This window comes from Giraffa tippelskirchi, chromosome 5 (genome assembly GCF_054371585.1).
Source record: "Giraffa tippelskirchi isolate mGirTip1 chromosome 5, T2T-mGirTip1v1.2.pri, whole genome shotgun sequence".
In the NCBI taxonomy this organism is placed as follows: domain Eukaryota; kingdom Metazoa; phylum Chordata; class Mammalia; order Artiodactyla; family Giraffidae; genus Giraffa; species Giraffa tippelskirchi.
In genome coordinates this window covers 155,521,975-155,544,251 of record NC_137279.1, presented here as the reverse complement: position 1 = coordinate 155,544,251, position 22,277 = coordinate 155,521,975, and the positions used below count along the sequence as shown (strand labels likewise).

The 22,277-nt window shown below is 40.3% G+C and overlaps 1 non-coding gene and 1 pseudogene across 1 annotated transcript; both read right to left on the bottom strand.

Annotated features, from left to right (window-relative positions):
• Positions 1–8,825: 8,825 nt before the first annotated feature.
• TRNAG-GCC (transfer RNA glycine (anticodon GCC)) lies at positions 8,826–8,899 on the bottom strand. The gene has a single exon. It is a non-coding gene; the product is annotated as a tRNA-Gly (tRNA).
• A 1,440-nt stretch (positions 8,900–10,339) lies between these two features.
• The window catches only part of LOC145505278 (eukaryotic translation initiation factor 4E type 2-like), a 29,577-nt pseudogene continuing 17,639 nt past the window's right edge, over positions 10,340–22,277 (bottom strand).

Genomic DNA, 22,277 nt, shown 5'->3' with positions numbered 1-22,277 from the left:
TGTGAATATTGGCTTCCTTTCTTGCAGGCTTGATTTGCCTGGTGACCAAGATACTGGTGACTAGCTCTCTAGCTAGGTCATTCGGAGGAGTCAGATCAGCACAAGAGAAACATGTCACTTTTAAATACATTTGATAGCGGTACCTGGTCCACCTTCTTAAACCCTTCTGATGAAATTAGTTCTAAAGAAGACAACATGCCCATCCTGAAAATGCTCCCAGTTGCTGCAGAATATCATATGCTTTTGATGTAATGTAGGAATCCTACTTACCCCAGTTAATTTAACTTTCTGACTGCCTTGTGGACTGAGTACTGTTTTAAGGGCTGGTTGGCTCTTGAGGAACCCTTTCAGAACAGTGCATGGAATACAACATTATAAACCTCCCTGTAAGTCTGTGTGTGTGTTTAAACCAAACCTAAAAAGCTGGTAACAGAGCCACTTTGAAGTAGTATTTATTTTAGAATCATAGTTGTAAACATGAGAGTAACTTAAATTGTAGATCCCTTTTAGCTCTTTTGTAATTGCAGAATTATATTTTGCTGTGGTTATATTAGAATAATTTTAAATTATTTTGAAACACGTATTTTAAGTGCTAATGCAAAGGTAAATGAAAAACACTTTTTAAATGTATGCAGTGTGTTTATTTTCTCCAAAAGAATCATCAGCTAAATGCCTATAATGGAAGTCATTGATGAGCAAGCTGGTTTGGTCAGACATTATACAAACTTTGGTATATCACAGAATGCTTTGTTGTACTTGTGAAATTCTCTTGTCTAACCTGAATTTACATTCCATGGTGATACCATGGTAAATGTAGTGTTATTAAAGTAAATGAACACACACACACACACAAAAGATTGAAGTACAGTTGACTTACAATGTTGTGTTAATTTCTGCTGTACAGCAAAGTGATTCAGTTATACACATATATATACTTTTTTTTTTACAAATATTCTTTTTCATTATGGTTTATCACAGGATACTGAAAATAGTTCTCTGTGCTATATAGTAGGACCTTGTTGTTTATCAGTTCTATATATAGAAGCTTGAATCTGCTAATCCCAGCCTCCCACTCCATCCCTCTTCCAACCTCCCCGCCCTTGGCAACCACCAGTCTCTTCTCTGTGTCCATGATTCTGTTTCTGTTTCACAGATAGGTTCATTTGTGTCATATTTTAGATTCCACATATAAAATGATATCATATGATATTTGTCTTTCTCTGACTTCACTCTGTATGGCAATCTCTTGTCCATCCAGGTTGCTGCAAATGGCATTATTTTGTTCTTTTTATGACTGAGTAGTATTCCATTGTATATTTGTACCACATCTTCTTTATCCACTCATCTGTCAATGGACATTTAGGTTGTTTCCATGTCTTGGCTATTGTGAATAGTGCTGCTATGAACAGAGGGGATGCAGGTATCTTTTGGAATTATAGTTTTGTCTGGCTATATCCCCGGGAGTGCATCGCATCCCTGAGTTCTAACCAGAGCCTTGCATATGCCACCATGGAGCAGCAAGACAATTACTGCTAACAAGGACCCTTTTTCTATATATTGGCTCTATGGCCTGAGGAATCCCTAATGACCAGTCAGCTTCCATTTCATGGGTACCATGTCTACTATACTTTATATTTTTCATATGAAGACACTGAAGCCAAGAGAACTTGAGATACTTGTCCAAGACTGTGTAGTTAGTGTAAGAGCTGAAGCTCAAAAGCTCAGCATCCTGACTTAAGATTAATTTGTTTCCCACACACTGGAGGAGTACATCTGTATCTTATCACTGTAACAGGTGGACATGGAAAACAGCAGTAACATAATGTTAGACTGTAATAAAGGTGACTCATGGGAGGGAGAAACATATAGTAGCAGATGTCTCTAAGTATTAAGTCACCATAGGGAATAATAGGACATTTGTCATCCTGCTATCTCATTGTGCCAAGCTCTAGCATTGAAGATGTTTTTGCCCTGTGTTTTTCCAAAGCATGGCCTTTTCCAAAACAATTCAGTGTGATGGCTACTCAAGCACATTTTAATGTGTTTGCTAATGAATTTCCTTGGTATTGGAAAGTAATACCATTTTTCTTTTGTAATATCTCCTCACCATTCCCCCAAAGGAATTCACATTTTTTTTTTCTTAAGTTACAAAAAGTCCATACTAGTGAAGCAATAGAGGCTGTTCCGATCCATAAAACCATGAAGCACCATGAAAACAGACATTTCAGTCAACCTGCAGGGATTTCCGGAATCATGCTGGGCAAGTTTGTACGTGACTCTGCAGTTTAGGATTTCCATTGTCTTTCTGGGGTTAATTAAACCGATTAGTAGGTAGTAAGTGATAAGGCATAAGGCTGGGAGGTGGGATGAGGAAAAGAAAGAATTAAAGAAGTCAGAATGAGTTACCCGAAATAGAAACTTACTTTGTAAGAGCTGGTGGCTCTTTACCTGAGTGATCTGAAGATGGTAATCACTATTTTATTGCTTTCATTATCTTTTTAATTTCTGAATTTTTTAAATAGAAGTCACCTGCTCTCTTGAGCTAAGTTTGGTGAAATAAAGAACGCTGTCACAAAATTTTGTAAGAAAGGAGTAGAAGTTGGAAAGTAATGGTTTATAAATGTTCTCCAGTCTATGATGAGGCTATGATGAGGCCTCGAGTAACTTGGTCACCTTAGTCAGGAGTGGGTTGAGATGGCTCCCTAAGAAGGAGGAGAAACAACCTTGCAAATTAATCCTTCATTAACACAGTCATTGGGGGAAATTTAATATAACATGTAATTTATTACTTCAATGCTTTATATCAAAGGAAAAATGGAGGGGTGCAGCCCATTCTTAAGCTGGTGGGGAAAGATGTTTTTGGATGGGAGAACTTTTCACAAATACCAGATCACATCAGTCTGGTGGATGCTTTTTTTTCCTTCATCAGATATGAAAAAGCAGGAAATTCCCTGGTAGTCCTGTGGCTAAGACTCTGCTTTCTCAATGCAGGGGGCTGGAATTTAATTCCTAGTCAGGGAACTAGATCCAACATGCTGCAATTAAGGCATAGCACAGCCAAATAAATAAACATTTTTTAAAAAGAAATGAAAAAGCAGCCAACATTCTAAATAATGGTATTCATCTTTTTTTAAAGCAAAGTGCACAGATCTTAAGGTTCAGTTCAATAATAAGTTTTACAATTGTACACACCCATGTAACTAGTACCTAAAGTTTCCATACCCTTTTGTTTGTTTCTAATTACTATAAATACCTTTTCCTTCTCATTTTTTGACTTCTGTCACCATAAGTTAGTTTTGCCTGTTCTTGGATTTCATATAAATGGTTCATACCACATACTATATTATTTTAGGCCTGGTTGCTTTCATTCAGTGTTCTCTAGATTCACTAATGTTTTCGCATGTATCAGTAGCTCATTCCTTTTATTGCTGAATAGTTATTAAAAAGCAGAGACATTACTTTGACAACAAAGGTCCATCTAGTCAAAGCTATGGTTTTTCCAGTAGCCATTTATGGATGTGAGAGTTGGACTATAAAGAAAGCTGAGTGCCGAAGAATTGATGCTTTTGAACTGTGGTGTTGGAGAAGACTCTTGAGAATCCCTTGGACTGCAAGGAGATCCAACCAGTCCATCCTAAAGGAGATCAGTCCTGGGTGTTCATTGGAGGGACTGATGTTGAAGCTGAAACTCCAATACTTTGGCCACCTCATGTGAAGAGCTGACTCATTGGCAAAGACCCTGATGCTGGGAAAGATTGAGGGCAGGAGGAGAAGGGGACGACAGAGGACGAGATGGTTGGATGGCATCACCGACTCGATGCACATGAGTTTGAGTAAACTCCAGGAGCTGGTGATGGACGGGGAGGCCTGGTGTGCTGCAGTCCATAGGGTTGCAAAGAGTCGGACATGACTGAGCAACTGAACTGAACTGATTCCTTTGTATGATTATATCACATGATTATCCATTTCCCGCTGATGGGTATTTGAATTGTTTTCCATTTTTTAAGCTATCATGAGTACAATGTTATGAACATTCTTATACAAGGCTTTTTGTAGACATATCCTTTCATTTCTCTGGGGTATATGAGGAGAAGTCAAATTGCTGGTCACATGGTAACTTAATGTTTAATTATTTGAGAAACTGCAGAGTATTTTCCAAAGCAGCTGCAACATTTTACATCCCCACTGGCAATGTACACAAGTTTCAACTTCTCCACATTTTTGTCAACATTTGTTACTGCCTACATTTTTGATTGAAGCCACCCTAGGCGTTGTGAAGTTATATCTCATTGTGGCTTTGGTTTGCATTTCCCTAATGACTAATGACACTGAGCATCTTTTCAAGAGCTTATTGATCATTTGTTATACCTGCTTTGGAGAAATGTCTATTGTCTTCATCAATTCAGAATGTTGTAACGGCATACCATGGACTGAGTAGTTTATAAACAACAGAAGTTTATTTCTCATAATTAAGGAAATTGGGAGACTCAAGATCAGGGCACAGGCAGATTTGGTGTCTGATGAGAGCATACTTCCTGGTTAAGAGAAGGCAGTCTTTTAGGGTGTTCTTACATGGCAGAAGGGGCAAGGGACCTCTCTGGGGTTTCTTCTACAAGGGTACTCATTCCAGTCATGAGGGCTCTGCTGCCATAACCTAATCACCTCTCAAAGACCCCACCTCCTAATACCACTACATTGGGGGAATAGGTATCAACATATGAATTTAAAGGGGACATAAATACTTAGTCTGTAGCATCTATTCATATCTTTTGCCCATTTTTAATTGGGTTATGAGTCCTAAATGACTTTAATAGTGGTTGAATTTAGCTGAGGAAGTCTGTTGTATCAGGGACACCTCTTTCAATTGAAACTAGCAGAAAATACAGCCTATACTAGCTTAAATATAAACAGAATTTGTTGCATCACAGAACTGGCGGATCTTGGGGGCAGTTTCGGCTTTAGGAATGGCCTGATCCAGTGGGGAAAAATGACAATGAAATCCCATTTCTCCCAATTCAGCTCCTGGCTCTGCTTGTGCTATGTGAGCACCATCCTTGGACAGACTCTTCAAAAACAGCAGCAGTACCGCTCCAGCAGCTCCAACCTACTGTCCCCCGGGTCCAGGTGAACTGGGAATGAGTGCTTGCTTTTCTCCCAGTATCTTTGGCAAAAGACTAGTTGGTCCTGACTACAAATGAATCAGTAGAAGTAGCCAGGGGAATATGTACACTCACAGTTTTACGAGGAGTCATAGGCTCCATTCTGAAGCCAGAGTTAGAGTCCAACCAAAGCTCATGGACTGCAGTGAGGGAGGGGAAGTTCACCAAAGAGTAATTAGAACACTCTTTACCAAATTAGAATACTCTTTACCAGCATCCACTTTCCTCTTCTTTAAAGAAGAGGAAAATAGATGTTGATACATCACAGACTAGCACATGCTCATACAGTGCTTCCTGGGACTTCCCTGGTAGTCCGGTGGTTACGATTCCATGCTTCCAATGCAAGGGCTGCAAGTTTGATCCCTGGTCTGGGAATAAGATCACACATGTCTTGTGGTATAGCCAAAGGATTCAGATAAAACAAACAAACAACATACCATACAGTGCTTCCCCACCATGGTCTGACTGAAAGTTGACATGATTTTATCAAAGCAACTAAGCCAAGAGATGTGTCTACAAGATAAACTTTTTTCTTTTCTTGGCCACACTGCTTGGTTTGCAGGATCTTAGTTTCCAACCAGGGATCAAACTTATACCCCCTGCAATGGAAATGCAGAGTCCTAACTATTGGACCACCAGGGAATCCCCTGTTATTAATATTAATAGAGGCATATTTATAAAGACAAGAGAACAGTTAGTCAGTAGTAAAATCATCCTAAAGGAGATCAGTCCTGAGTGTTCATTGGAAGGACTGATGTTGAAGCTGAAACTGCAATACTTTGGCCACCTCATGTGAAGAGTTGTCTCATTGGAAAAGACCCTAATGCTGGGAAGGATTGGGGGCAGGAGGAGAAGGGGACGACAAAGGATGAGATGGTTGGATGGCATCACCGACTTGATGGACATGGGTTTGGGTAAACTCTGGGAGTTGGTGATGGACAGGGAGGCCTGGCGTGCTGCGATTCATGGGGTCGCAAAGAGTCGAACATCACTGAGCGACTGAACTGAACTGAAAATCATGAAAAAACATTACAATATTTGGAGTTGGAAGACCTGGTTTGAAATTCTAGCTTTTATATTTGCTAAGCACTAAGATCTTGGAAAAACCACTTAACCTTCCACACCACATTTTTCTAAGCTTCAAGTATGATTCTAACATCACAGGGTGGCTCTAGATATACAAACACATGGCAGTATCTGGCACATAAAGGGGATTTACTCTTTTTTACCTGCCCTCCAAGTGACCCCAGCCCAGAGTCACTTCTTTCCCAGTGAGTGTTTGCTTTCCTGAGGGATTTTAGAGATTTCCCAGAAAATCTTTGGATTCATTGCCTGATTGAGCCCTAAACTGCAAACTCAGCTCTGTGATTAGAGTCTGATTCACTCAACTCTGAGAATGGTTTCTGGTTGGAATGTCATTGGAGTACAACGAGCTAGACCCAAATGGTGGCCTCTGACTACAGCCTAGGGTGGAAGACAGAGATGCCCTCCTTAGCTGGAGGCCTAGGAAATGTCAGACTCCCACGGAGAAGGCAATGGCACCCCACTCCAGTACTCATGCCTGGAAAATCCCATGGACGGGGGAGCCTGGTAGGCTGCAGACCATGAGTTTGCTAAGAGTCGGATACAACTAAGCGACTTCACTTTCACTTTTCACTTTCATGCATTGGAGAAAGAAATGGCAACCCACTCCAGTGTTCTTGCCTGGAGAATCCCAGGGATGGGGAGCCTGGTGGGCTGCCGTTTATGGGGTCGCACAGAGTCGGAAACGACTGAAGTGACTTAGCAGCAGCATGGTTTGACTTCCAGGACTGGAAAGGAGTGCCTCCTTCCTCCTCTCTGAATGCATGCTGCCTCTTTGGATTCTAGTTTGGTAACTGAGCAGTAGAAGCCTCATTACTCCCAACTGGGTTGAGTTTGGAACTTGTCTGTTGGTAACTCCAGAATTTCTATATAAGAAATGCTTAGGAACAGCAGTCTGACTGAAGTGAGTATCTATAGGAATTGCTTTTGAAATCATTTGCATTTTAATTAGTGGAGAGTTTACTTGGACTGTATACTATTTAAGATGGCTTTGGGTAGGGCTGATGGCAATTACCTGGAAACTCTGGTTATCTCTTGACACCACCATGGACTGTATTCTTTCCTCATCTCCATGATGCTGTATCTGACTTATGTAGGGAGTGGAGCTATTGCAAAATTTCCTCATGGGCATTTTTGTTCTGCCTCTGTAAGTCTGGATTCTCTAGAAAGCAGACAGACATGAGGATGGGCTTAGAAGTAAAAGCAATTTATTGGGAAACTTTGTGCTTGATTGCATATATTCCCTCTCACCAAAATCACATATATACCGACCTTCCCCTGTCTCTTTGGAGCGGTCTCTCAGAGTTAATCTGAGGTGCTGTCTCCTGGGTTGCAGTCCTATTTTTGCCCCAAATAAAACTTAATTCACACACACAAAAAAGAAGTAAAAGAATTTAAGAAGAGAATGGCATGATATATTTAAAGTGATGAAAGGGAAGAACCTCCAACCAAGAATGCTCTACCCAGCAAGACTCCCCTTTCAGATCTGACAGGGAAATCAAAAGCTTTCCAGACAAGCAAAAGTTCAGAGAATTCAGCATTATCAAACCAGCTTGACAATAAATGCTAAAAGAACTTCTCTAGGCAGGAAACAGAAGAGAAGGAAGAGACCTACACAAAATAAACCCAAAATACCTAAGGAAATAGTAATAAGATCATAAATATCAATAATTACCTTAAATATAAATGGATTAAATGCACCAGCAAGAGACACAGGCTGGCTGGGCCGATGAAAATGTGCATGTATGCACTTCCACTGACCACATCGCTCTACTTAACCGCCCAAATTGTATGTAATTATTTATATTGTTAGGTTAATCATGTTTCCATTATGGCTTGCAACTGTAATTATCTTTTATTTTTTTAATCTATTGATTATGAAACTGAAAAACACCTTTTTCTATTGTGATTATGTAATTATTAGTCACGTAATACCATTGTATTATGATTGGTCAACAAAAAATAAAAGAATTTTATATCACTAAAACTATCATTTAATAGAAAAACCTGTAATCACTTTTTAAAATCCAGAAGTAAAAGCAACTTGTTGGGGGGTAATGTCGGGGGAAGGTAAAAGGAGGAGGGGTAGGAGTGAGCAGGGAAAGACTTTAAACCATGATGCAAGGCTGATCCTGGTGCAAGGAGGAGAAGGAAGGGTGATTTAGTAGGTAGAGCCTCAGACTGTGGTGTAGCTCTGGAAATGTCACAGGTAGCCTAACAGGGAGCCCTGGCACCAGGATTGCCCTTCAAGGAGTCCCATACTGCACGGCCATGGTCACACCCATCTTTACCAGGCTCAGTCACTGGCTGACAACTCGGTGGGAAAACATGTTGCACCCTGGATGCTGGGGTGGATCTAGAAGGTGCTACAACTGGAGGCTGTCAGCTCTCAGTGCTCCTTGAAGCATGTTTCTTTTTCCTTTTTTAAAAAAAGATGTCTTTTAAAAAATATATACCTACATATTTATTTATTTGGCTGCACCAGGTCTTAGTTGTGGCACACAGGATCTTCAGTTTTTGTTGAGGAATGCAGAGTCTTCAGTTGTGGCAGGGGAACTCTTTGCTGTGACCTGTGGGATCTAGCTCCCTGACCAGGGATTGAACCTGGGCCCACTGTATTGGCAGTGCTGAGTCTTAAACCACTAGACCACCAGGGAAGTCCCAGCACACTCTTGAAGAGAGGTCTGAGCTGTAGCCTTTACAGCTGCCAAAAGCCCTCACCTCCAGCTAGCCATTCTACTCGTGCCTATATACACACTTGGAGGAGGGAGGTGGCGTGTTGCTGTGCTCCACAGAACTGCCTTAGCTTCCTTCCTGATTCCCTTGGCTGGACCATCAGTAAGTCATCCTCTACCTTAGATTTCTTCTCTTCGAAAGATCTCCTCTGCCTGGAATGCTTCTGCTTCACTCACTCTAATGACCAGCTCTGGCATCTCCTTCATGTCTCTATGCCCCCGTACCGGTGAATTCTTCTCTGATCATCTAATAGAATAGCAACCCCCCTCACAATCCTTATTTCCCTTAATGGCTTTATTTTTTTCATAGCACTTATCATGCACTATTGAAAAAGTCTGTTTGTATATTTATCCTCTGTCTTCTTTGATTGAAAATAATTGATGTCAGCTCAGGAAATTGTATTTGCTGCTCCATCTCTAGTGCCTATAATGGTGACTGCACATAGCAAATGCCATTCAGTATGTGACAAAGGAAAGGAAAGAAAGAGGAACATAGGAAAAAACTGATAGAACCACATGAATGATCTAAAACTTGGTAGATACCTCTAAACCTTCCTCTTTTTGATGCAGACTTCGTATCTAAGAAGCTCGTCTAACTTCTCTGTGCAAGTCAAGCATCTAACCTCCTGAAAGTGAAGAAACTTGCAAAACTGGGTCACTAAAAATTGGAATTTTAAATTAAAGACAGGTACTGCTTTCCTATATCAGGCACCATGTTGCATACCTTTACATACATTATCGCATTTATTCCTCCCACTCCCAACACTTTTGAAATAGGCCTAAGTCATGCCTATTTTACAGGCAAACAGACTGAAGTCCAAAGAAGGTATTTCATGTCACACACACAACTGGAAGTATGGAATTTAAATTCAGATTTGTCTAATAGCAACAAATGAGAAACAGACTTCAGTGCTAAACAAGAGGAGAGTGACCAAATTCCCAAAGCATTTGACAGTAGAAATAAGAATAAAATTAAAGGGTTATTTATAGATAATAGAGTAAGGAATCATTTTTACTAGGCATGGGCTTTAACTTTCACTATCACAGTTACCTAGCCCAAGAGAGACACTATCTTCTTACAATGGGGATTTTTTTTCTTTATGAAGCCTATTAGGGACTGAACATTTGTGTCCCCCCCTAAATTTATACCTATGCCCTAACCACCCAATGTGATGGTATTAGGAGCTGGGGCCTTTGGAATGTAATTACTTTTAGATGAAATCATGAGGGTGGCCTGAAGAAGGAAATGGCAACCCACTCTAGTATTCTTGCCTGGAGAATCCCATGGACAGAGGAGCCTGGCAGGCTACAGTCCATGGGGTCTCAAGAGTCGGACACGACTTAGCGACTAAACTACCACCATCATGAGGGTGGAGACTCCATGGTGGGATTAACGCCCTTATAAAAAGAGTGAGAGACGTCAGTGTACCATCTCCACCGCATGAGGATACAGCGATAAGGTGGATGACTGAAGCCACGAAACGACCTCTTATCAGTAACTGAATTGGCTGGCACCATGATCTTGGACTTGTCAGCCTTCAGAACTGTGAGAAATAAATTTTTGTTGTTTAAGCCACCCAGTCTATGACACCTGGTTATAACAGCCCTAGCAGACTAAGACAAAGTCTCAGAAACATACAGCCTCCAGAACTACCATACGATGCAGTAATTCCACTCCTGGGTATTTATGTGAAGAAAATGAAAACACTAATTTTAAAAGATATCTGCACACCTATGTTCATTACAGCATTATTTTCAATAGCTAGAATTTGGAAACAACCTAAATGACCATCAACAGATGAATGGATAAAGATGTGGCATATATGTGCAATGGAATATTACTTAATGATAGAAAGGAATGAAATCTTGCAACATGGATAGACCTAGAGGGTATTATGCTAAGTGAAATAAGTCAGACAGAGAAAGACAAACACTGTAGATTTCACTTACATGTAGAATCTAAAAAACAAATGAACAAACATAATATAACAGAAACAGACTCATATATTCAGAGAACAAACAGGTGGTAAGCCAGAGGGGTGAAGGGAACAGAGAAATAGGTGAGGGAGACTAGGAGGGGCAAACTTGCAGTTAAAAATAAATAAGTCACAGATATGAAATGTTCAGTATGGGGAATAAAGTCAATAATTATGTAGTATCTTTGTATGGTGATGGATGAAAGCTAGACTTATCATAGTGATCAGTTTGAAATGTATAGAAATATTGAATCACTATGTTGCATACCAGGAACTAAGTGTTTTAGGATGATTATACTTCAAAAAGAAACAGACTAAAAACTCATAGAAAAACAGATCAGATTTGTGGCTACCAGAGACGGGGATGGGGAGGACTGGATGAAAGTAGTTAAAAAATACAAACTTCCAGTTACGAGACAAATAAGTACTATGGATGTAATTACAACATGATAAGTACAGTTAACACGGCTGTACATTATAATTGAAAGCTATTAGAGTAAATCCTAAGAGTTCTCACCACAAGGAAAAATATTTTTTTTCTATTTTTTAAAGCTGTATCTATATGATATAATGGATGTTCACTAAACTTATTGTGGTATCATTTCATGATGTATGTTAAGTCAAATCATCATGCGGTATACCTTAAATGTATACAGTGCTATATGTAAAATATAACTCAATTAGACTGGAAGGGAGAAGAAAGAAATATATAGCCACACAGCATCAGAAAATCTCTTTTAGGAGAGAAGCCTGTCCTCACAGTAAAATGGCAGCTAATGAAAATAGAAGGGAACTTCCCTGGTGGTCCAGTGGTTAAGAATCCAGCTGCCAATGCAGGGGACACAGGTTTGATTCCTGGTCTGGGCAGATTCCACATGCCACAGAGCAACTAAACCCACACACCACAACTACTGAAGCTGGAGTGCCCTACAGCCCATTCTCCACAAGAGAAGCCACCACAATGAGAAGCCCGTGCACCACAACTGCAGAGTGGTTCCCGCTCGCCACAACTAGAGAAAGCCTACGTGTAGCAATGAAGACCCAGCATAGCCAAAGATAAATAAAAAGAGAATAGAAGGAACGATGAATGTTCCAGATTAAAGAGACATGACAACCAAATGCAATACATTGTCTAAGAATAGATGCTGGCCTGGGAAAATAAAATAGCTATAAAGGATGTTAAAAGCTTCCCAGTTGGTGCTAGTGGTAAAGAACCCGCCTGCCAATGCAGTGGACATAACAGATGCAGAATCAATCCCTGGGTCGGAAAGATCCCCTGAAGGAGGGCATGACAACCCACTCCAGTATTCTTGCCTGGAGAATCCCCGTGGACAGAGAAGCCTGGTAGGCTACAGTCCATAGGGTCGGAAACGACTGAAGTGATTGACCATGCAAGTGACTGAGCATGAACACATGAAGGATATTACTGGGACAATTAATGGAATTTGCCTATTGGATCATATATTATATAACAATATTGTATCAATGTTGACTTCTTGTTCTGATCATTTTGTTGTGTTTATATAAGAGAAAATATTCTGAAATATTTAGGGGTCTCTTAACATATGATGGGAGAAGGCAATGGCACCCCACTCCAGTACTCTTGCCAGAAAAATCCCACGGACGGAGAAGCCTGGTAGGCTACGGTCTATGGGGTCGCTTAGAGTCGGATATGACTGAGAGACTTCACTTTCACTTTTCCCTTTCATGCACTGGAGAAGGAAATGGCAACCCAGTCCAGTATTCTTGCCTGGAGAATCCCAGGGACGGCAGAGCCTGGTGGGCTGCTGTCTATGAGGTCACACAGAGTCGGACACGACTGAAGTGACTTAGACTTAGACTAACATATGATATCTCTAATTTACTCCCAAAGTTTCTGGAAAAAAATCATACCTACATACTATAGAAAAAGAGAGGGGGAAGGGTGGGGGAAGAGAGAGAGAATGATAAAACAAATGGGCCAAATTATAAACAATTGGTAATGCTGTGTATAGGGCTTACAGGTGTTCCATGTATCATTCATTCAAACTTCTAAATTTGAAAATACATATCAAAATTTTAAGTTACAAAATGTGCCTTTAATCTCAAACCAAGACCCTCTCTGGCTGTTAATCAGGGGGCTGGTGAAACACTTCAGATAATTACCATAGATATTTTCTTTAAAGCATTCGAATTATTTTATGAGTCAAAATGAGAAACTCAAAAGACAGTTGCAGAAATGCATAGCACTAATTTCTTTTGGAAATATAATCTACCCTTTTTCTCTAAGTGCTCATCAGATATGCCTGAGTATTGGTCATTTTGTCAGAAGTGATGGTTTGCAATGAGTCCTTTTGCAAAACAGGACATTTTATGATTCCAATTTTGTAAATGGAAATAAAATGTATGCAAAGAATAAAGACTGAAAGAAACAACCATAAATCTACTCAAAATAATTTGAAATGACTTGGCTTCATTTTCTTAATCTTGATGTTAATTTTTTAAGCATTCCATACAGGATGCCTGAATAACAGCAGGGTGTTTTAGGGAGAAGACAGTGGGTATTTTGCTTTTATAAAAATACTTATAAATTAGAGATCACATGTGGATATTGTCTCTTCAGTTTCTTCATTTATCAGTTTTCTAAATCATCTTTTTCCACTCTCTATTTCTCTGCATTAAACTGTCCACCAGTGGTTACTGAGCACCATCTAGGTGTTATGTAAAAATAAAAGAAGATGGGGACATGGGTCTCTGTGCAGAGACCACTAGGTGCCTATTCAACATTCATTTTTTTTCTCGAAAACAGACTACACCTTCATTATTCGGTGAATCAGTTTACTCAGCTATAAAATATTCCCCAGGATTCCTTGCATATGTGGTGCCCAATGAGATATAAACAGAAGTTGCCTGTTTTCCCTTTTTCCTTCATCTTTTCCTCCACTTTGCCTGGAACACAGATATGATGGGTGGACTTCCAGATGCCATTTTATAAACAAAAGGACAAGACTAACACCTTGGGGATGGCAGAAAGTGAAAGTGTTAGTCGCTCAGATGTGTCCGACTCTTTGTGGCTATGGGGCTGCAGCCCACCAGGCTCCTCTGTCCATGGAATTCTCCAGGCAAGAATACGGGGGTGGGTAGCCATTCCCTTCTCCAGGGGATCTTCCCGACCAAGGGATCGAACTCATCTCCTGAACTGTAGGCAGATTCTTTACCATCTGAGTCAAGGAAGCCCCAGGGAAGAGCTAAAAGAAGCTAGGACCATGATGCTCCCTTAGGGTCCCAGCTGACCTTCTCTGAACTCCTTTTAAGTAAGTGAAAAATCAACATATATCTTATTGAAGCCATCATTACCCTGAATCTCTGCAACTAGCAGTTGGATACAAGTTTTAAATTATATAACCCCTGATTTTAAGATGCAATTGAGGAGAGAAAACTAGCACTTATAAAACACTTAGAAACCATATGAAGCAGCATGGTATTAAGACATAGCATAGGTGGTAAGAGGGACAGCTTTAGAATCTGTCTGTCATCCCTGCAGTTCTAGCCTCAGCTGAGCATTTTAGGATGTGTGACTCTGGGAAAATTATCTAATCTCTCTGAATCTTGGTTTCCTCTTTTATAAAATGAGAATGACAGTAACTACCTTGAGTAGTTGTAATGAGGAGTAGAGATAATGGGACTGGCACTTAATAGGTGCTCAATAAAAGATGGTAGTAATTTATAAGCTATACAAACTCACAGATGAATGAAATATATATAGATTGAAATTGTCAAGAAAACCTGAGAGAATCAGTTGGATTTTGGTGGCAGCAAAGGGACTGAAATGTTCAGGATGGATAAAGGGGAAAGTTACTCCACACGAGTCAAGGAAAGGCATGACTAAAGACATAGGGATTGCTGAATATAGCATACTTGAGAGTTACAAGGAAATCAGTATACCTGGTACTGTTGCATTAAGGAAAGTAGAGCAGCATTGATAGGGTAAGATCAGGATAGCACAGATGGGGTGGGATACCAGATTGAAAGCCAAAGCAAAGATATGTGACTTGCTATGAAAGGGCACAGGAGAATCCATAAGTTTCATACAAAAAGAATGATTAGAACAGACACAATAAAAGCTCATCACACTAAGGTGTTCAGTTCTCCTGAGTGATCTTCTTTTAGAACAAGTGACAAGGAAATGAGCCTGAGTGCCAAATGGAAGGTAAGTATCTAGCCTAAAAAGTGGCCATTAATTTAATGGAAAAACTGCCTAATAGCAAACATCAGTCTAGTTGTTAGAAAGGTGCTATGGGGTAGCTTTTGTCCACACAAGCTTTCTTCCTGTGGTTTTTGTATAAAACGAAGGCTTTTTATAAGACTTTTGGTATTTGGCAAAGGCATTTTTCACTAAAATATTTAATCAAGCCAATCAGACAAAATATATTTCTCTGTACAAACCATAAGATACCAGCAGACACTCACCCATTTTGCTTCTAATGGTGCCTTTTTCACTATCTCATTTTGAAAAGTCCACTTAGGAATGCCATTTGTTTCCATCAAATATTTCAGGACTTTCTCAAAGTAAAAGTTAAGAGATTCATTAACCAGTCCTTCCACTCTTTGGCTTTCACAGAATCAACACATTATACAATATAAAGATAAATTATTACTGTTTTTCCTATATGTTAATATGTAAACTAAACCAGCTGACAGACTTCTTGTAGGCCAGTACTTCCCAGATGAAATCCACCCACAAGTTCAATTCAAAATTCTTCTCTTCTTTCTCGGAAGTTGAAATAGAGTATGTAATAAGAACTAAAAACAAATGTGTATAAAGCTTGGCTGAATAATCACATCTCTGAGATGTCATGGAAAAGGCATGAACTTGGAGTGAAAAGGCTTGACACTGAGTCCTGACTCAACAAGTATGAAGATTGGAGAAGTTGAGCAATTTAGATTTCCTGAACCTCAGTTGGGTATCCTGTAAAATAAGGATTATAACCCCTTCCTACTTCAAGAAGCCCTTCCTTGAGAGGACTGCATAAAATAATCATGTAAAAGTGATCTGTAAGGCTTAAAGAGTTGTATCAATAAAACTGTGATATTTTCAGTAGACACTTAAGATTGGCTATTCACTATGTTCCTATATTCATGGAGCAACCCCATCAGTTCAGTTCAGTTCAGAGTAGTCGCTCAGTCGTGTCCACCTCTTTGGAACCCTATGAACCGCAGCACACCAGGCCTCCTTGTCCATCACCAACTCCTGGGGTTTACCCAAAATCATGTTTATTGAGTCGGTGATGCCATCCAACCATCTCATCCTCTGTTGTCCCCTTCTCCTCCTGACTTCAATCTTTCCCAATATCAGGGTCTTTTCAAATGAGTCACCTCTTCACATCAGGTGGCCAAAATATTAGAGTTTCAGCTTCAACATCAGTCCTTCCAATGAACACCCAGGATTGATCTCTTTTAGGATGGACTGGTTGGATCTCCTTGCAGTCCAAGGGACTCTCAAGAGTCTTCTCCAACACCACAGTTCAAAAGCATCAATTCTTCGGTGCTCAGCTTTCTTTACAGTCCAACTCTCACATCCATACATGACTACTGGAAAAACCACAGCCTTGACTAGACGGACCTTTGTTGACAAAGTAATTTCTCTGCTTCTAATACACTGTCTAGGTTGGTCATAACCTTCCTTCCAAGGAGTGTCTTTTAATTTCATGGCTGCAGTCACCATCTGCAGTGATTTTAGAGCCCAAAAAAATAAAGTCAACCACCGTTTCCAGTTTCCCCATCTATTTGCCATGAAGTGATGGGACCGGATGCAGTGATCTTAGTTTTCTGAATGTTGAGCTTTAAGCAAACTTTTTCACTCTCCTCTTTCACTTTCATCAAGAGGCTCTTTAGATCTTCTTCACTTTCTGCCATAAGGGTGGTGTCATCTGCATATCTGAGGTTATTGATATTTCTCCCAGCAATCTTGATTACAGCTTGTGCTTCTTCCAGCCCAGCGTTTCTCAGGATGTACTCTGCATACAAGTTAAATAAGCAGGGTGACAATATATAACCTTGACATACTCCTTTTCCTATTTGGAACCAGTCTGTTGTTCCATGTCCAGTTCTAACTGTTGCTTCCTCACCTGCATACAGGTTTCTCAAGAGGCAGGTCAGTGATCTGGTATTCCCATCTCTTTCAGAATTTTCCACAGTTTATTGTGATCCACACAAAGGATTTAGCATAGTCAATAAAGCAGAAATAGATGTTTTTATGGAACTCTCTTGCTTTTTCAATGATCCAGCGGATGTTGGCAATTTGATCTCTGGTTCCTCTGCCTTTTCTAAAACCACCTTGAACATCTGGAAGTTCACGGTTCACATATTGCTGAAGCCTGGCTTGAAGAATTTTGAGCATTATTCTACTAGTGTGTGAGATGAGTGCGATTGTGCAGTAGTTGGAGCATTCTTTGGCATTGCCTTTCTTTGGGATTGGAATGAAAACTGACCTTTTACAGCTCTGGGGCCATTGCTGAGTTTTCCAAATTTGCTGGCATATTAAGCGCAGCACTTTCACAGCATCAGCTTTCAGGATTTGAAATAGCTCAACTGGAATTCCATCACCTCCACTAGCTTTGTTCGTAGTGATACTTCCTAAAGCCCACTTGACTTCACATTCCAGGATGTCTGGCTCTAGGTGAGTGATCATACAATCGTGATTATCTGGGTCGTGAAGATCTTTTTTGTACAGTTCTTCTGTGTAGTCTTGCCACCTCTTCTTAATATCTTCTGCTTCTGTTAGGTCCATACCATTTATGTCCTTTATTGAGCTCATCTTTGCATGAAATATTCCCTTGGTATCTCTAATTTTCTTGAAGAGATCTCTAGTCTTTCCCATTCTATTGTTTTCCTCTATTTCGTTGCACTGATCACTGAGGAAGGCTTTCTTATCTCTCCTTGCTATTCTTTGGAACTCTGCATTCAAATGGGTACATCTTTCCTTTTCTCCTTTGCCTTTTGCTTCTCTTCTTTTCACAGCTATTTGTAAGGCCTCTTCAGACAGCCATTTTGCTTTTTTGCACTTCTTTTTCTTGGGGATGGTCTTGATCCCTGTCTCCTGTACAATGTCACAAACCTCCTTCCATAGTTCATCAGGCACTCTGGCTATCAGATCTAGTCCCTTAAATCTATTTCTCACTTCCACTGTATAATCATAAGGGATTTGATTTAGGTCATACCTGAGTGGTCTAGGTTTTCCCACTTTCTTCAATTTAAGTCTGAATTTGGCAATAAGGAGTTCATGATCTGAGCCACAGTCAGCTCCCAGTCTTGTTTTTGCTGACTGTATAGAGCTTCTCCATCTTTGGCTGCAAAGAATATAATCAATCTGATTTCGGTGTTGACCATCTGGTGATGCCCATGTGTAGAGTCTTCTCTTGTGTTGTTGGAAGAGGGTGTTTGCTATGACCAGTGTGTTCTCTTGGCAAAACTCTATGAGCCTTTGCCCTGCTTCATTCTGTACTCCAAGGCCAAATTTGCCTGTTATTCCAGGTGTTTCTTGACTTCCTACTTTTGCATTCCAGTCCCCTATAATGAAAAGGACATCTTTTTTGGGTGTTAGTTCTAAAATGTCTTGTGGTCTTCATAGCACCATTCAACTTCAGCTTCTTCAGCATTACTGGTCGGGGCATAGACTTGGATTACAGTGATATTGAATGGTTTGCCTTGGAAACGAACAGAGATCATTCTGTTGTTTTTGAGATTGCATCCAAGTACTGCATTTTGGACTCTTTTGTTGACTATGATGGCTACTTCATTTCTTCTAATGGATTCCTGTATACAGTAGTAGATATAATGGTCATCTGAGTTAAATTCACCCATTCCTGTCCATTTTAGTTCGCTGATTCCTAGAATTTTGACGTTCACTCTTGCCATCTCCTGTTTGACCACTTCCAATTTGCCTTGATTCATGGACCTAACATTCCAGGTTCCTATGCAATATTGCTCTTTATAGCATCGGACCTTGCTTCTATCACCAGTCACATCCACAACTGGGTGTTGTTTTTGCTTTGGCTCCATCCTTTCATTCTTTCTGGAGTTAGTTCTCCACTGATCTCCAGTAGCATATTGGGCACCTACTAACCTGAGGAGTTCATCTTTCAGTGTCATATCTTTTTGCCTTTTCATACTTTTCATGGAGTTGTCAAGGCAAGAATACTGAAGTGGTTTGCCATGCCCTTCTCCAGCGGACCACATTCTGTCAGACCTCTCCACCATGACCAGTCTGTCTTGGGTGGCCCCACACAGCATAGCTTAGTTTCACTGAGTTAGACAAGCTGTTGTCCGTGTGATCAGATTGGCTAGCTGTCTGTGATTGTGGTTTCAGTCTGTCTGCCCTCTGATGTCCTCTCTCAGTGCCTACTGTCTTACTTGGGGTTCTCTTATCTTGGATGTGGGGTATCTCTTCATGGTTGCTCCAGCAAAGCCCAGCCGCTGCTCCTTACTTTGGACCTGTGGTAGCTCCTCTCGGCCGCTGCCCCTGACCTTGGACATGGGGTAGCTCCTCCCGGCAGCACCCCATCATACCCTTTCGAAGGGTGGACCCAAGCAGTCATATATGAAATACACATAACAATGATAATTTAAAAACAAGAGCTACAGTTTAGAATGATGATAAAGTTCTAGGGATGGATAGTGGTAATACGTATGTACATACAAACATGTGTTTGTATCAGGAATTCCCTGGTTGTCCAGTGGTTAGACTCCATGCTTTCAGTGCCTGGATCCCAGTTTGATCTCTGGTTGGGGAATTAAGATCCCACAAGCCACGTGGCACTGCCAAAAAAAAAAAATGTGTATGTACTTTTGTCTCCTCGTAGGTTTATTCTAGGTAGTTTATTCTTTTTGCTACAGTGGTGAATGAGATTGTTTCTTTAATTTCTCTTTCTTATTTTTCATTATTAGTGTATAGGAATACAAGGGATTTCTGTGTATTGATTTTGTATCCTACAATTTTACTAAATTAATTGATTAGCTCTAGTAATTTTCCGATAGTATCTTTAAGGTTTTTCATGTATAGTATCATGTCAGCTGCAAATAGAGTTCTATTACTATTTTTCCAATCTGGATTCTCTTACTTCTTAAAAAAAATGTGTATGTACTTAATGCCACTGAATTTGGTACATTTAAAATGTAAAATTGTACATTTAAAATGTAAAATGGTAAATTTTATGTGATGTACATTTTTCCACAAAACAAATTTTTAAAAAAACAACTAAGAGCTAACACATATTGAGGACTTAGGATCTTTCTTAAATCCTTGACAAGGATTATTTTATTTCATCCTCACAATAACATCGTGCAGTAAATGGCAGGAGCTATCCACATTTTACAGAGAGGCAAACAGAGACACAGAAAAGCCAAGAAACTAACACATAGCTACATGGCTACTAAGTGGTAGAGCTGTATTTGAATCTGGACAGACTCCAGAACCCTGCCACCACTACCAAGCCTTTTTTCCTCCACCAATCAGAGGAGAGCTCGGATCACAAAGTCTGATGCCCGTGGCTTAGCAGACTCTTGCTTGGGAATCTGACATAAGAGATACTGAAATTCTAATCAGATAGTGGTTGGCTCTGGACTCTTGATAAAAACCTGAGGTCTCTGGCTCCAAGGCATGTCAAAGGCTCACATGAATCAGTTATAAGGGAACAGGAAATCAGAAGCAGGCAAAAAGAAAGACAATCTAAACAAAACAACAGCCCAGGGAGGGGAGATGGGGTGTGCTGGACACCGCTTTTCAGTTCCTATGTGTGTCTTGTGCTTTGTATCTTTGTGATTGTTCTGTATGCTTATCAACAAACCTCTTTTACTTAGGCTGCTCCAATGAGCTGTGCAATTTGCAATCTAACGAACTCTAATTATTCTAATAGGATATTTCAAGAGGGAAGAGAAGCTGTACATGCAAAAAATCTAGAGCATAGCTCTTTATAATAATTAAACATTGCAAAAAACGAAGCCACCCAATAACTAGGAAATAATAAATTATACTATGTCCATTCAATGAAATATTATATAAACATGAAAATGCATAAACAGAAAAACTGCATCTAAGCAGAATAATCACAATAGGGAAAATATGTGAGGATGAGATGGTTAGAGAGCATCACCGACTCAATGGACAAGAACCTGAGCAAATTCCAAGAGATAGTGAAGACAGGGAAGCCTGGCATGCTGCAGTCCATGGGGTCACAAAGAGTCAGACACAACTTTAGCGACTGAATAACAACAACAAAATATGTGAAAAGCTGTGAATGCAGGAAAGAATTGTATGTGTGTGTGAGTGTGTATGTGTGTTCTATATTGTTAAAAGATTGCATTAAATTTTTGAGAAAAGCTTGAGGGCTCTTAAAAATCCATTTTCTTAAAATATTTGATAGAGGACTTCCCTGGTGATAGAGTGAATAAAAATCCACCTGCCAATGCAGGGGACACAAGCTCGACCCCTGGTCTGGGAGGTTCCACATGCCATAGAGCAACATGTCACAGAACAACTAAGCCTGTATGCCACAACTATTGAGCCTGTGCTCTGGAGCCCTTGAGCTGCAACTACTGAGGCCCATGTGCCTAGGGCCTGTGCTCCACGACAAGAGAAGCCACCACAATGAGAAGTGCAGACATCACAACTAGAGAAGAGTTTCCACTTGCCACAACTAGAGAAAGCCTGTGGGCAACAATGAAGATACAGCACAACCAAAAATAAAAAATAAATAAATTATTTAAAAATTTGGTGGCTTCACTGGTGGCTCAAACGGTAAAAAATCCGCCTGCAATGCAGGAGACCCAGGTTCAATCCCTGGGTCAGAAGTTCCCCTGGAGAAGGAAATGGCTACCCATTCCAGTATTCTTGCCTAAAGAATTCCACGGACAGAGGAGCTCGGCAGGCTACAGTCCATGGGGTCGCTAAGAGTAGGACACGACTGAGTGACTGACACACACCAGGTATCAGAGGTAGAAATAATTTTAGGCATTTAGCAACAACTCTTTATTTCTTCAGAATCTGAGCACCTTAAGGATAAGGAGTCGTCTGCTCTCCAGCTCAGTGGTTGCTTACCTTCTGCCTGAACACTTCTGAGGACAGAGATGCCAAAGTCTCTCCTCTCTTTGGTTGGCTTATTACAAAATTCTCCGTTATGTTATGTCTGCAGTTTCTTCCCCTTAGTTCTAGTTGTCTGTATTGGGGTCAAATCTGTTGCTTCTGTTTTACCCTCCGGCATGTCCACTACCACTGCAGTAGACAATTGCTCTGAAAGTACGATCAGCTCTCATCGCAGCCTCTGCTCCCTCTCCTTTCACTGGCAAAT